Source organism: Musca domestica, unplaced genomic scaffold (genome assembly GCF_030504385.1).
Source record: "Musca domestica strain aabys unplaced genomic scaffold, Musca_domestica.polishedcontigs.V.1.1 27, whole genome shotgun sequence".
Classification (NCBI taxonomy): Eukaryota; Metazoa; Arthropoda; class Insecta; order Diptera; family Muscidae; genus Musca; species Musca domestica.
The window spans coordinates 10,047,518-10,065,134 of NW_026712286.1; the positions used below are offsets into that span (position 1 = coordinate 10,047,518).

The window sequence follows — 17,617 nt, forward strand, 5'->3', positions numbered from 1 at the left end:
TCATTTATTAATATTGCTTTCGATGATACCTCATCGGTCGTCACCTCAGTCGGGGGAGTGAAAAAACACGGAAGTGACAGTTTTAATAAATGAATTGTCTGCCAATATTCATGCCCCGGCAGTTTATTTGCCAAACGTATTGTGCATTTCAAATATGCCAGTATTGGATTTCACACGACAAATGCGCCTTGATATCGATTCGATAAAAGAAAGGGGCGTGTAACCACTTAAATTTTAAACGGATCGTGATATTCAATTTTCTTAACTAGACATCAGATCAATTTTCAAATGCAACAACAATAGCAGATGATGATGAAAAGGTATTTTTTTTTTTTTTTTTTTTTTTTTTTTTTTGTAATTTGAAATAAAATAACAGTCGTGAGATTTTTTTTTCAAATTCTTAACATTGTAATAATTTTTATTTTCATTGCCCCCCAGCTCTGCATTGCAAATTCTCGCAAATCTCTCAGCATTCCGTGCTTTGCATTGAAAATCGGACCCAGAATGGCCCAACTATTTTTTATTTGATTTAATTGCGCTACATTGTAATAAAAATACATTTTATTGTCATTTTTCCAATCAAATTTCAATAAATCGATTAATTAACAACAATTTTCTGTTTTCTGCTGCGGTTTCGAATCCAGCCTCTAGGGGCGGAGAGTAGCGCTCTGTGTGTTAAGCCTTTTGAGCAAATTACTTTAATGAAAATTGTGTCAATATGTTTTGGAATCAACATGTATGGCATGGTTTTCAAATTATTCGAGTTTATTAAAATTTATTGCAAAAAAATAAAAATAATTGTTTTGCTAGTTTTGGAAAAATTCAAAATTCGGGGGTTTAAAAAAATAAATAAATTTAAAAAAAAATATTTTTTTTTCTGTGGATAAAGCTGGGATTAAAAAAAAAGAAAATTTAAAATTAAATAAAATTATTTCAAAATATTTTTTTAATGAATTTTTTCGCGGATAATTCTTCGGTTGAAATAAATTTAAAAAACAAATAAAATTGAAAATTTAGGAAAATTATTTCAAAAAATATATAGAACATTTTGTAAATTTGAAAAATAAATATTTTTTTCTGCTGATAAAGCTGGGATAAAAAAAATAAATTTTAAAATTAAAGAAAATTATTTCAAAATACTTTTTAATAAAAATTCTTCGCGGAAGGTTCTGGGGCTAAAAAAATTTAAAAAAGAAAACAAATAAAATAAAAAAAATTAAGGAAAATTATTTCAAAATATATTTTAATAAAAATTTTTCCGCGGATAATTTTTGTAATTTTTCCTATATGGAATTCATCTGGTGATGAATATTTTTCCATAGAGACAATTTATACGGGCCATACATTTTATTTTCCAAAAAATACCAAATTCTGGGGTTAAAAAAAATAATAAAATAAATAAATTTGAAAAATAAATATTTTTATTTTCTGAGGATAAAGGTGGGGTTAAACAAAATAAATTTTAAAATTAAAGAAAATTATTTCAAAATATTTTTTTTATAACAATTTTTTGCGGATAGTTCTGGGGTTAAAAAATGTAAAATATGAAATTCTGGGGCTAAATAAAAATAATAAAATAAAATAAATAAATTTGAAAAATAAATATTTTTTCCACGGATAAAGCTAGGGTTAAAAAAAATTAAATAAAATTATTTCAAAATATTTTTTTTTTTAATAAATTTTTTCGCGGATAGTTCTGGGGTTGAAAAAAATTAAAAAAAAAAACAAATAAAATGAAAAAATTATTTAAAAATATATTTTAGTAAAACATTTTCCGTGGATAATTTCTGTAATTTTTCCTATATGGAATTCATCTGGTGATGAATATTTTTCCATAGAAACAGTTCATCCGGGCCATACATTTTTTTCCAAAAAAAAAAAAAAAAAAAAAAATTTCCAAAAAATACAAAAATACATCTCCCACAAAAGGTCGAAATTATCAAGAAAAATTTTTACTGCACAGAAAGAGAAAGGATTATCCGATTTTGCTCCAACTTTGCCAAAAATAATATCTGCATCATTGCTAGGTCAGGTGTGAAAATGGACAATGTCGGTCCACTCCATCAAGTACCTCCCCCACAAAGGGTCAAAACTTTGAATAACTACAACTGTTATAAAATGTGATGTAACACTCCGATTGTCTTGAAATTTCACACATCCCAATATTTTTATCAACCCAAGGTCTGGTATTAAGATGGAAAATATCGGTTCGTGCCTTCTGGTACCTCCCCCACAAAAATTCGAAATTTTCAATAAAATTTTTTACTGCACAGAAAGAGAAAGGATAATCCGATTTTGCTCCATCTTTGCAAATCCCAATATTTTTATTAGTGCTACGTCAGGTGCGAAAATGGATAATATCGGTCCACTCCATCAAGTACCTCCCCCACAAAGGGTCAAAATTTTGAATAATTGCAACTCTTATTAAATTTGATTTAAGAGTCCGATTGTTTTCAAATTTCACACATCTCAATAATTTTATTAACCCAAGGTCTGGTGCCAAGATAAAATACATCGGTCCACTCCATCAAGTACCTCCCCCACAAAGGGTGGAAATTTTCAAAAAAAAAGTCGTCGAAACCGACCGATACTTTTTGACTTGTTTTCTTTATATTTTGGTGACCCACAATTAATATTTGTTTTAACTTGAAATATTTATTTAATGTCGATTTTTTTTTTCTTGTCTTTGCTAGCACTCAATTATTTTTGATTATTTTGATATTTTTTGAGTGCGGCCATTTGGGGCACATTGTTATCACGCATTTTATTCACACGCCTATAAATTATGCCAATCCATAGACATAAGTCAAAAGTCTCGAAAAAAAGGCAAAGCCAAGCAATCTAGCCAGGCAGCCAGACCGTCAGAGAGATATCCAGCTAAGAAACATCACAATTCATTTAACACATGCTGATTTGCTGGAAGTTCACGCCTTCTATTTCGACTTCTCTCCTCCCCTCCTTATTCCATCACCAAACGAGATGAAGAAAAATTTGAAAGACATTTTAATAAGCCAATGACTTTGGTTGGGTTTAATATTTCATATTTCATTTTATTTTTTGGCGTGGACCAAAAAAAGAAAAAAAATATTTGAATTATTAAATAACACCGAAAAAATAAGCTAAGCATTAAATCTGAAATACGAATCAATGACCCAAACTGACCTAAGACAATAAATAACAAATAAATTAAAAGAATGAAAAAAATACAGCCAAAGACTAGGAATGGCAAGCGAATCAGATATGCTGAGAATTTTTTGGATTTTGCCAGGAGAATAAGAGAGGAAAAGGGAGATGAATGTTTGCTCAATACATGCTGTGCTATTTGTTGAGCTAAGTGTGTGTATGTCTGTATGTGTTATAAGGTGTAAATTCTAAAGACATCCTCCATCTGCAGGAAATTTGTCAACACCTTGGCCTTTCCTGCTGGTTTTGAGAGAAGAAAAATATTTTCAGTGTTGGCATTTACAAATTTTTTCCCTGAAAAAATAGTTGTTCTGGAGAACAAAGGCCATTGTTTTCCAATTATATTTATTTTCACAATTTTTCTAATATTTTTATAAAGGAAAAATTTCAAAATTTTAATTAATTTAAAAAATTGATATTTTCAATTTTATATAACTGTGTTTATTAACCCGATCTGAATGAATTTTGAACTAATCAGCTGTTAAACACAACTTAACTTAACTTTGCCTAAAAGTATGCAGCAGATTTGAAGCATTTCACAAAATAACTCCTACAATAGACATCTCCTCTCAACATTCTCTCGCATTTCCTTAACAAAAAAAAAAAAAAAACATAATTATTTTCTTTTGTCAAATTATTTATGTTATAATTTATGGAGAACACAGTCCATTGTTTTCCAATTATATTTATTTTCAAAATTTTCTAATATTTTTATAAAAGAAAAATTTCAAATTTTATTTAATTTAAAAATTTGATATTTGAAATTTTAAATAAATATATTTACTAACCCAATCTGAATGAATTTTGAACCAATCAGCTGTTGAATACAACTTAACTTATCCTTGCCTAAAAGTATGCAGCAGATTTGAAACATTTCACAAAATAACTCCTACAATAGACATCTCCTCTCAACATTCTCTCGCATTTCCTTAACAACAAAAAAAATTAATTATTTTCTTTTGTCAAATTATTTATGTTATAATTTATGGAGAACACAGTCCATTGTTTTCCAACTATATTTATTTTTAAAATTTTCTAATAAAATTTTATAAAGGAAAAATTTCAAATTTTATTTAATTTAAAAAATTGATATTTTCAATTTTACATAAATATGTTTATTAAGCCAATCTGAATGAATTTTGAACCAATCAGCTGTTAAACACAACTTAACTTAGCCTTGCCTAAAAGTATGCAGCAGATATGAAGCACTCCACAAAATAACTCCTACAATACACATCTCCTCTCAACATTCTCTTGCTCCTCTCGCATTTCCTTAACAAAAAAAAAACTTAATTCTTTTCTTTTGTTAAATTATTTATGTTTCGTCTTTCTTTTGTTCATTTTTCTGTCGCGATAATTTTTATTTAATTACACTTTTATTTGCTCAAGAGATTTAAGATTTTTTTCTTCTTTTTGTTTTTGGTTGGGTGGCCCATTAAAGAAGTCAAATAAATGGGGATGCCATCATTGCTAAAAATATTTTTCTTTACTCGCCCGTAATAATACGCTCGCAAGCTAGCAGCAGCGTATGACAACAATAAAAAATTAAATAGTAAATGACGAAAGCTGGAAAAAATATATAAAATTCTCTTTTTTATGATTAAAAATATAATTTAACTTATGGCGGAGATAATTTCATTTTCGCTTGATTTTTGTGCGCACAATTTCGGCCAATAATCATAAAAAAAGGTCTTGGTCTACCGTCATAAAATTATGTTCCAGAGAGCGCGAACGATTATTGTTTATTTACAGCTGTTGTCAGAGATAAGCGAAGATAGAAACAAAAGAGAGAAAGGAGAGGGAAATAATTGAAAATGGAAAAAACAAATAAAAAAAGCTCTAAGTTCGTCGGGCCGATCTTTGAATACCTTCCAAAATTTGGAACGATTTTGGCAATTTTCAAAAAAAATAGAATCCGTTAAAAATCCTGTTAAAATCTTAAAAATACCTCTATATTAGGGTCTATAAAACGAAGTGGACCTGCATAGGCAACTTTTGTCATAAGCCATTACAATATTCAAATGCAAAACTTGAATAAAAAAATCGGTGAATAATGTCGCTTAAATCATCCAAAATTCCGAATATAGGGAGGTATCGTTATATGGGCGCTATACGAAGACGTGCACCTGCACAGACAATTTTCTGTCATAGGCTGTAGTATTAAGTACGAAATTCAAATACCAAATTTGAAACACTTCCGGTGAATAATGTCGCTAAAATCGTCAAAATACCGAATATCCGGAGGTTCTGTTATATGGGGGCTATAGGATGACGTGGACTTGCAGCGACACTTTTCTGCCATAGGCTATAGCATCCCTTTCGAACTTCAAATCCGAAATTTGAAACAATTTCGGTGAATAATGTCGCTAAAATCATCAAAATACCGAATATCGGGAGGTACCGTTATATGGGGACTATACGAAGACGTGGACCTACATAGCCCATTTTCAATACCAAAAGCCCCGCAGACATAATACACATTTGAGTAAAATTTTATCAACCTTCTTTAATGCGTTCGGAAGCTAGACTGATTTCCACAGACGAATAGACGGTCGGACATCGCTAAATCGATGAATTGGATGAAGTTTTCTATACGGAAAAATTCATCCTTGGATGAATTTCCTGTACCTAATTTCCTATACCGAAAAATTCATCAAGTGATGAATTGAATGAATGTTTTGCGGTAAAATTCATCCACCGGGATGAATTTTTTTTCTATGCGGAAAAATTCATCCACCGGGATGAATTTTTTTTATGCGGAAAAATTCATCCGCCGGGATGAATTTTTTTTTATCCAGGAATAATTCATCCGCCGGGATGAATTTTTTTTTATTCAGGAATAATTCATCCGCCGTAATGATTTTTTTTTTTATCCAGGAATAATTCATCCGCCGGGGTGAATTTTTTTTTTATCCAGGAATAATTCTTCCGCCGGGATGAATTTTTTTTTATCCAGGAATAATTCATCCGCCGGGATGAATTTTTTTTTTATTCAGGAATAATTCATCCGCCGGGATGAATTTTTTTTTTATTCAGGAATAATTCATCCGCCGGAATGATTTTTTTTTTTTTATCCAGGAATAATTCATCCGCCGGGATGAATTTTTTTTTATCCAGGAATAATTCTTCCGCCGGGATGAATTTTTTTTTATCCAGGAATAATTCATCCGCCGGGATGAATTTTTTTTCTATACAGGAAAAATTCATCCGCCGGGATGAATTTTTTTTCTATACGAAAAAAGTTCATCCGCCGGGATGAATTTTTTTTCTATACGAAAAAAGTTCATCCGCCGGGATGAATTTTTTTCTATACGAAAAATTCTATACAGGAAAAATTCATCCAGGGATGAATTTTTTCTGTAGCGAAAAATTCATCCAGGGATGAATTTATTTCTATGGCTACAAATTCATCCATGGATGAGTTTTTTTTTTTCTATACAGGAAAAATTCATCCAGGGATGAATTTTTTTTCTATACAGGAAAAATTCATCCAGGGATGAGTTTTTTTTCTATACAGGAAAAATTCATTCGGGGGATGAATTTTTTGGGTCCCATTTCATTAAATGATTTATATTCCAAATTTTTATGAACTCCCAATTGTTGTATTTTTATTGAATTAATTTCCTCATAATCCACTTCCCAGGATACCCGGCACTCCCGTTTGGCAAGTAGTTAAATTTTTATTCTCCTTACCTTTTCTGCTGTTGTTTTTGTTATTGTTAATGACTTTTTAATGGATTTCCCTGGAAATTCATTAAATTAACCTATTTATGTTTTGTCATAGCAATCAGTCGTTTTAAAGAATTTTTGGGAAGATATTCTCTTCTAGGAATCCTTTTTTTTCGTCTTTGTTGCCGTTGGGGCCCTTGAAATCTTTTTAAAGCGAACGAAAAATATTGTTAATGGTGTGAACGTGTTTCCTTTTTTTTTTTCGTTGTCGTCGTTCGCAGCTACCATTTTCGGCACAGCCAGCGTCTTTATTATTATTTTTATTGTCTTTTGACTTGAATGTTTATGTTTTACGTTGGCATTTTGGTGGCGGGTGCTCAGGGAGTGTGGAAGGTGGGGAGGGGGGGCGATTTATGTTCCCATTCTTAGATAACCTAGAAACCAAGATTTTTGTGCACATACTTGGAATTTATGAGTTCTGGGCAAATATTTGAGATATTTGAGCTGTTTTGGAACAAGACAAACATATCCACGAAAAGAATGAAATGAAAACATTTGCCAAAAGATACAATCTGTTAACCCTTAAAAGAGGTTTGGGGGATCGTGGAAAATAACCTAAATATTGACGATTAAAAAAATGTGAGAAATAAATTACAAATTACAAAAATGTTCCAAAAAATATTTTGTGAATCCTCTTTAGCCATTTAAGGGTTAATAGTTAAGTATGGCCTACAAGAGAAACTCCATCAACAACAAAACTCAGCATCGGTAAACAGAAGTGTTTAAAAATTATTTTTTTTCCAATTTTGGCGAACACACACACTTTAAACATAAGTATGTGTGTCGACATGACATAATACAAGAGATTCTGGGAAAACATTTAATAAATATTTGCCAAGCCAAAAAGAAGCAACAACAGAAGAAAAAAGAAGAATTAAGCTTGAAGTAGACTTTTACATTGTCAGAACGGAGAGCGAAGTTTTTTCTTTGTTTGGCCTTAAGCTTATTATACTTTTTTGCTAATTATCCTTTTGTCTGAAGTGTATGAACATAAACTTGAAACAAAAAAAAAATTATTAGAAGTCAAAATTTTTCATGGGAAGAGATTAGACTTTAGATGGATATACATTGAAATGGAGGTACAGAGATACGATATTTAGAGGCTTAGCGCAGAGAGTAGGGAAAAAAATTTGAATCCGAAAAAAATTTGAGGAAATAAAAATATTGAAAAAAAAATACTTTTCTGAATAGAGAAATTCACTTCCAATGATATTTTATGGAAGAAATGTATTCTCAAATGAAATTTTCTTTAACAGAATAGCAATTTCGATGACATTTTTTTACTGGAAAAGCCATTAATTTCCGATAAACTTTTCTATAGAAGAGAAGACATTTTCGTTGAAATTTTCAAAAAAAGTCATATGTGGTCGGTCCTTGAACATCATGAATTATCCAGGATAAATAATGCAAGTAGTCTTAGCTTACTATCGGAGAAAATACTCCAGGAGGATGGAAATACTAATCACGGAATATATTTTATGTAGTTGAGGAATATTCTTATACATGACTCTTCTTTAAATATCGTTCTCTAGCGGTTTTTCGCACTCTAGGCCAAACTCCTACCAGTCTCATTGAGAAAAATTCTTCTGCAGATATTTGAAGAGGCATTTTTCCATTTTGAAATAGATTCTGATTTTGTAAGGATTTTTTTTGAAGGACTGTCGGACCCTATGCCTTGGATTTTTTACGGCACGTTTATGATAAGATTAACCTGGTACTTAGAAGAAAAAAACCAAGCATTAACATATATTTCTTGAGTGAATATCTGATCTGAAAATATGCCGATTTTAAGAAATATTTTCTTGAAGGAACCTTTGCCGATTCCTAAGAGAATTTTCAAAAGGACTCTCAGGATCACACTATTGATATTTAAAAACAATTTTTTTGATGAAATTTTTACAAAAAAATTGTCTAAGAAAAATGGACAGCGAAATATTTTTTTAAGCCATTTTTAATTAATTAATTAATTTTTAATTAAAAAATGCGGACCCCTTAAGAAAATTTTCGGAAGGACTCTCAGACCCGCAACGTGGATATTTAAATACATTTTTTTGAACAAGTGTTTAATGAAATATTATCTGAGTAAAAAATGGAGATTGGGGTTGGGGAACTTCGTCGAAGGTATATTCGTAGCCTATTCAAAATATATAAGAAAAAAATGTGTCTATCGTGGCCGAAAAAATGACATATTTTGGAACATTTTTTCATAGATCAACGGAGTAAAAAAATGTATTTTTTTCTTTAGAGATTACCTGAAAGGACTTTTTGTCCCGCAAATTATTTTGCCTAAAAATATGACTTTATTTTGAAACAAAAAAAAATTGGAAGGGAAAATCCCGAAAATATGAAATTCTTAGGGATAATAAATTATGTAAGCACAAATCGTTGGTTAGGAAAAAATCTTTCAAGGAATACCCGATCTAACTTCATGTATTTTTTAGAAATAGTCTAAAAGGGATTTTAGATACTTTCTAAGAAATATATTTTTGGAAGGACTTTTTAGTGACTTTTTTTAAATATTTTTAGAACGACACTCCACCCAAAAACTGGATTCCTCAGAAAAATATTTGAAAGGACTCGTTGGCGCAAAAAATAGTTTTTAATTAAATATTTTTGAAAAAGTATCTCCCTTAAAATATTGAATTCTCGGGTCATTATTTTATTGTCTAAAAATATCAAATTTGGTTTAAAAATGCGGTATTTTAAAATAGTTTCTTTGAAGGACCTTCGACCCAAAGAGGGGATGTTAACGATTTTTTTTCGAAATACTATTTGGCCTTAAAGCCTGGATTTTGAAGCAAAATTCTCAGAAGGACACCCAGAAAAGGATTTTGAAAGGACCTTGAAGGGCCTTAATAGTGGATTTTTTGGAAAATATTTTTTGACCTTAAAACATGAAATTCTAAGCGAATTTCTCAGAAGGACATCCAGAAACGGATTTTAAAGGACATACTATTTGACCTTAACCTTGTTGACCTTGTTTGAAAGGACCTTCAAGAACCTTAATAGTGCCTTTGATGGACCTTCGACCCAAAGAGGGGATGTTAACGATTTTTTTTCGAAATACTATTTGGCCTTAGAGCATTGATTTTTAAGTTAATTTCTCAGAAGGACATCCAGAAAAGGATTTTGAAAGGACCTTGAAGGGCCTTAATAGTGGATTTTTTGGGAAATATTTTTTGACCTTAAAACATAAAATTCTAAGCGAATTTCAGGACATACTATTTGACCTTAAAACATGGATTTCTAAGCGAATCTCTCAGAAGATGATTGTTTTAAAGGACCTTTAAGGGCCTTAATTGCGGATTGTTTAGAAAAAGCCTTTTCTAGGGAGCCTGTGAAAACAATTGTGTATTTTCTAAGGAATTTCTTTGAAGGGTCTATTACAACAGCGAATCTCTCAGAAGATTATTGTTTATTATAAGGAACTTCAAGGACCTTAATTGCGGACTTTTTAGAAAAAGCCTTTTCTAACGAGTCTGTGAACAAAAATTCTGGATTTTTTTAAGGAATTTCTGCGCAAGGCTCAATTACCAACAGCAAATCTCTCAGAAGATGATTGTTTTAAAGGACTTTCAAGGACCCTAATTGCGGATTTTTTTAGAAAAAGCCTTTTCTAAGGAGTCTGTAAAAAACAATTGTGGATTTTATTAAAGGATTTTTTTGAAAGGCTCGAGTACCAACAATCGAAAATATATTTGGAATTTTTTGAAGGTCTATTGGATTCTTTATCAGGGAATAAAAAACACTTTTTAGAAAACTATTTCGAATGGGAAATGTATTTTTCTAGCAATTTTTTCCAAAAGAATCTTCAGAAGAATAATTTTTGGCAAAGTCAATCAGATCCAAAAATGCGTATTTTTTAAGAAATGTTTTTGAAGGAATCCTTCACCAACAGTCGAATTGGGGTTTTTGAAGGATTATTAGATTCCAAGTCGCTAATTGGAATCCATATTTTCTTGAATTCTAAAGGTAATTCATCTGATGCAATTTAAAAAGATTATATTTGAAGGACTATTAAAATAAAATTAGTTTATTCTTAAGGAATTTTTCATATTGATTTTTATACCCTAGTAATAGGATTTTTAAAGGAATTTAAATGGTGTAATCTCTGGCTACAAAATGTGGATTTAAAGGAATTTTAACGAACTATAGAAATTATAGCTTTTGTTGGGAAATTTTTTAAAGGCTTATTTGACCTCAAAATTGGATTTTTTTAAGGATTTTCAAAGTTTTGATTTTGAAAGGAATGCTAGCATTTGCTAAGGGATATTTAAAGGATTTTTTGATCCCAGAAAGGGATTTTTCTTGAAGGACTATATATTCTTAATTTTACGATTTTTTTTTTTTTTAAATTTTATAATTTTACTGAAGATCTAATCGAGAACTTGTCCAACTTGCATAATTTTGACAATTTAATGTAAATTTAACAGCTTGTCATGCCATTTTCCGATAAGCAGCAATTGCAATTAAAACTGGAACCTTTTTTGAAAAAAAAAAAAAAATTAGGCAAAACATTTCCAGCTGCCTAGTGTGGGAAAAAACAGCAAAAGCCAAGTGAAATGTATCCAGAAAATGTTTACATTTTTATTTTGAGGTTATGTGGGCCCACTCGACATGAAGTAGCTCAGAACGTCATAGAGAGACCGAGAATGTCCCAGTGTAGATGAATCTGTGCTGTGGCATGGGAATGAATATGGGATTAAAAAAAAATTGCTTGAATGATGCCTGCATGCGTGCCAGTTCGGCGGTGTGCAATTTGTGAGGAACATGCAAAAATAATTGACACAAATGTTTAATGGTTGTTACTAACGATGAACACAACGGTGACAAAATAAACAACAACAACAAGAAGAAAAACAACCACTTGGAGGAAGTATTGCAGATACTGTTAGTGATTTTGGGTTAATGATGACGAAATAAAGAAAATGAACCAGGTTTAGAATATTTTACACTTTTTTTAAAAAATAAAAAAAAATACAACAAAAATTAAATAAAAACCAGGTTAAATTGTATCACTCGGCTTAGCCTACAAATGTATACCCTCAGCCAATGTTCGATTATTGAAAAATATATTTTGACTTCTGCTATGATTAGATAAATTATAGACCCTCTATGGAGTAGGAAGGAATGAGTCATTATTGTCGGTTTCGTATCGGACCTTAATAAATATGATATATAGATATTGCGACATGCCAGATTTGGACCCGATATAGTCTTCTACTTCCTTCGCTTTATATGGTATACGGGATAAATTTTAGAAAATGTTAAAATGTGCCAGAGGTACCAGGTATAGTCGATCATAGTATTCCATATTTAATCTTCATCGAATACCGATAAAAATATTGATATCGCTAAAATTACAAAAAAATCGAACTTACATCCAATTTAAGGCGAAATCATAAATCCTATATTCATCTCAGATCTCTGGTTGAGAGAAATATTTAGATATAGCATGTTGTGAAGGATCGCCGAATTGTTTTGCAAGTTATGACAGATAAAAATATTGAAAATTGAGACGATTTGTGGGTGAGATACCTGACGGTATTCGCAAAAATATATATCGTCTTCAGAACAGATCATGTGTTAGGAAAAATGTTTGTCTGTGTTAAATTTGAAAAGGGTTGGATGCTTACTTCGCTTTCTTTGAGGGGAGATACCAGAAAGGGTGGACCGACCTTCCGGGGGGAGGTTATTTCAAACTTTGACCCTTTGTGGGGGAGGTACCAGAACGAGTGGACTGATATACACCATCTTCACAGCAGATCTTGTGTTAGCAGAAGTAATGAGATGTCGAAAATATGAAGAGAACCGGATGCTTATTTCGAATTTTATAATAATTTTGGTTATTCAGAATTTTAATCCTTTGTGGGGGTGGTACCAGAAGGAATGATCCGATCTATACCATCTTTCAAGTAGAAATTGTGTTGATAGAAATATTGGGATTATTCATACTCGGCACGAATGGAATCGGGTGTTTATTTCGCATTTTATGAGCTTCAAGGTTATTCCAAATTTTGACCCTTTCTGTGGAGGTACTTGAAAGAATGGACCGATATATCCCAATTTCACACCAGACCTTCGTTTCATAAAAATATTGTGATGTGTGTAATTATTCAGAATTTGAATCCCTTTGTGGTGGAAGTAGCAGTAGGATTGGTCCGATCTCCACAATCTTTCTAACATATCTTGAGTTGATAGAAATATTGAGATGTACCAAGTCTGAACGGAATCGGGTGTTAATTTCGCATTTTATGAGCTTCAAAGTTATCCCAAACTTTGAACCTTTGTTGGGGAGGTACCAGAAGGAGTGGACCGATTCATCCCATCTTCACAGCAGATCTTGTGTAAGTAGAAATAATATGAAGTGTGAAATATAGAGAGAGAATCGGAAGCTTATTTCGGATTTTATAATCTTTTTGGTTTATCAGAATTTTAATCCTTTGCGGGGGAGGTACCAGAAGGCGTGGACCGATCTCTACCATCTTTATGACAGATTTTGTGTTAAAGGAAATATTCAGATGTGCCAAGTCTGAACGGAATCGGGTGTTAATTTCGCGTTTTATGAGCTTCAAGGTTATTCCAAATTTCGACCCTTTGTGGTAAAGGTACCAGAAGAAGTGGACCGATATATCCCAATTTAACACCAGACCTTCGGTTAATAAAAATATTGTAATGTGTGAAATATGGAGAGAATCGGAAGCTTATTTTGGATTTTATTATCGTTTTGGTTATTTAAAACTTTGACCCTTTGTGGGAGAGGTACCAGAAGGCGTTGTCCGGTTAGGTACTTGAGGAAGTTGGCCGATATTGTTGATTTTCGCACCTGACCTAGACCTGATGAAAATATCAGGATTTGCGAAGTTGGACCAGAATCGGATTATCCTTTCTCATTCTGTGCTTTAAAATAGTTTTTTGAAAATTTCGCCTTTTCGTGGGAGAGTTGCCAGAGGATGTTGCCAGTGGACCAATTCTGCCCATCTTCAATTTCGATCTAAGCTTGATAATAATATTTATATTTACCCAGTTTGGACCAAATTGAATACTCTCTTCGAAAGTTATCGTGCGCACCAGCCAGACAGATAGATGGGCGGACATCGCTAGATCGACTACTAATATCCTGAAACGGATTTGGTCTAAAAACGTTATTTTGATGAGGCTCGTTTTCGCCGTATCGAATAATTAAGGCATATGACTGAAGGTATAAAAAAAATTAAGAAAGCCGAACAAAAATCAAATAAAAAATCAATTTAAATTAAAACTGAACACTCAATATTGCCCTGCAAATTTCCATCGCGTTCTATTTGTTATCTTTTTTTATTCTGAAAAATTTATGAGGTTTTAATGCTGTAATTCTTCTACGACCCGACTCTCTAGCCACAATACCATCAATTGCCACGGGGCAATCTGGCTGTCGTCATACACAGCCCGCACATTAACGTCAATGGCATTGCCCGAATGGCCACAATTCCACATTTGTAAGAATCCTCCAGTGACACACTAACATATTTTTTTTTTTTTGTAATCTGTAATTATCAACACCATTACAATATGGCACTTTGTAATTAATTTTCACTTATTTTGTGATTATTTGGAAATTTCTCTTAATTTTGTTGATGTCAATAAAATTGTTTATTTCTTTTCCAAAATGAGAAAAAAGAAACAAATGAAAAACCACAACAACAAAAATGGGCATAATTAAAAATTAACATTGTATTGAAATATTTTGAATAAACTTCCGGCGCTAAAATGTGGGCGTTTTGCTGACACATAAATGGATGAGATGAATCGGAATAATAAAAAAGGCAAAATTCGATATTTTAGATAAGCCGTCTGTAAAAAATAAACTTAAAATGAGTTAAAACTTAGGGGTCCAAAAAGTTTTCGTGTTGATGTCAGATGGTCCTGCAACTAAATTCATTTAAATGTCTGTATTTGGGATAAGATAGCTCTTTCATAAAACTCAGGAAAATTTAGGATTTAGGGTCTGATCCAAACAATCAACCGCAAAGGATTCTTAAGAGGAATAGCTTACAGTCGAAATTATAAACTTTTGTAAAAAAAAAATAAATAAGAAAATAAATAAAAAAATAAATAAAATAAAATAAAAAATAAATAAAATAAAATAAAAAATAAATAAAATAAAATATAAAATAAAAAATAAATAAATATTTTTTTTCGTTAAAATGTCACAAAATAAAAATAAACCTTCAAAATTGCGGGGCACACATATTTTAAAAAAAATCTAAAATTAGACCTGGCAGTCCTTCAAATACTTTCCTAAAACAAAACAAAAAAAAACAATAAAGGCCAATCAAAAACTTGAAGAAAATATTTTTAAGAATTCTTACGAAATTCCTTCTCGGATAGATAGCCCTTTCATAAAAGTCAGGAAAATTCAGGATTTAAGGGTCTGATCCAAACAATCAACGGCAAAGGATTTTTAAGAGGAATAACTTACAGTCGAAATTTTAAATTTTATAAAAAAAACAAATAAAAATTCCTCAATAAATCAAAACAAAATTTAAATCATTAAAAAAACTAGTTTTTAGCTTTTAAATCTTTCAAAAAATCTTCAAAAATTGGGATTTCTGGTCAAAAGTCCGGATATAAGAACCTTCAACAATTTTTCGTAAAATGGTCACATAATAAAAATAAGCCTTCAAAATTGCGGGACACACATATTTAAAAAAAAATGCTAAATTAGATCTGAAAGTCCTTCAAATACTTTCCTCAAAAACAAAAAAAAAAAAAAAACAAAAAAAGGCAAATTAAAACCATGAAGAAAATATTTTTAAGAATTTTGTAAAAATTCGGATAGTATATCCAAAAAATGGTTCAAAAATTCTGTAATTAAGGCTCTAACAGTGCTTCAAAAAACCCATAATTTTAGCTTTCAAATAACCCTAAAATCTTTAAAAAATTTACGCTTAGAGTTTTAATAATCGTTTGCCAAATCCCCTCTAATTTGGTATGATTGCGATAACCTCGAAAAACTTTTACGGATACATGATCCAGACTTCGAGAGTCCTTCAAATAAACTTTCTTTAATATTTTTTTTTTCGAAAATTCATTATTAGTCATATTATCTAAAAATTAAAAAAAACGGATTTTAACGATCCTTCAAAACTTAATTCTCCTTAAAAAATAAATCCCAAAATACTCCCTCCGAAAACTACTTCCTAGATCCAATATTTACAAGTAAAAAAGCTGTAAGTTCGGTCGGGCCGATCATTGAATACCCTCCACAATTTGGAACGATTTCGGAAATTTTCAAAAAAAATAAAATCCATTAAAAATTCTGTTAAAATCTTAAAAATACCGAATGTAGCTGTTATATTAAGGTCAATACCCCAACCTGCATAGGCAACTTTTATCATAAGTCATTACAATATTCAAATGCGAATCTTGAAAAAAATAGGTAAATAATGTCGCTAAAGTCATCGAATATCAGGAGGTACCCTTATATGGGGGCTATACGAAGACGTGAACCTGCACAAACAATTTTCTGTCATCGGCTGAAGTACACATGACGAACTTCAAATACCAAATTTGAAACATTTCGGGTGAATAATGTCGCCAAAATAATCAAAATACCTAATATCGAGGGGGCTATGGTAGGACGTGAACCTGCACAGACAATTTTCTATCGTAGGCTGTATTACCCATTACGAACTTCAAATACCAAATTTGAAACATTTTCGGTGAATAATGTCACTTAATTAACCAAAATAACGAATATGGGGAGGTACCCTTATATGGGGGCTATACCAAAACGTGGACCTACATGACCCATTTTTAATACCAAAAGTCCTGCGGACATAATACACATTTGAGTAAAATTTTATCAACCTACTTCGTTTCGTTCGGAAGCTAGAGTGAATTTCAGAGACGGGCGGAAGGACAGACTGAAGGACATCGTTAAATCGACATAGAATTTTATGCTGATCAAGAATATATATGTATTCTTTGGGTCTCAAATGTGTTTTTCAAGGTGTTACAAACGTAATGACAAACATAATATACCCTGCCTGCATACTATGGTGGAGGGTATAAAAATAATTTCTTAATATCTCATAGAGTCCTTGAAGTAATTTCTTCAAGAATTCGTTATTAGGTAACTAAAATATCGTCAAAAGACAGGGAAATAACCCTTTGATAGTCCTTCAAAAATTGGTCCTATTAAAAAAAAAAATCAAGAATTTAATATTGAATTCAATAGTCCTCCAAAAATTTTATTTTTGTCAAAACTCCTCAGATAGTCCATGAAAAGATCTTCTGAACATTTGGTTGTCATCTGATAGTCAGTCATGAAATATTTTGAAAAAAATTGGGAATTTGAATATATAGTAGCTCTGAGAAAAACTTCTTTGCAAATTCTAGAATAGAAGTTCTATTGTCGCCAAAAAAATTAAATAAATAAAATAAAAAATAAAAAGAAATAAAAAATAAAATAAAATAAATGAAAAAAAAATAAAATAAAAAAATAAATTAAAAAATAATAAAATAAATAAAAATGGAAGATCTCCAAACTTCTCTGATAGTCCTTGCAACAATCTCGATATAGCTTCCCTGTGTATTTTTTTTTGAAAAAAAAAACATTTATTTCTTCATCAACATTAATTTCTCTTATCAATACCCAAGAAATCAATTCTAATTATAGAAATCAACATTCCATTCCATTTCAATTATTTTATTTATTTTT

General features: G+C 31.0%; 1 protein-coding gene across 1 annotated transcript in view; it reads left to right on the forward strand.

Annotated features, from left to right (window-relative positions):
* Positions 1–17,617, forward strand: part of LOC105261833 (kielin/chordin-like protein) — a 209,682-nt gene that overhangs the window by 72,205 nt on the left and 119,860 nt on the right. The gene's annotated exons all lie outside the window — the stretch shown is intronic.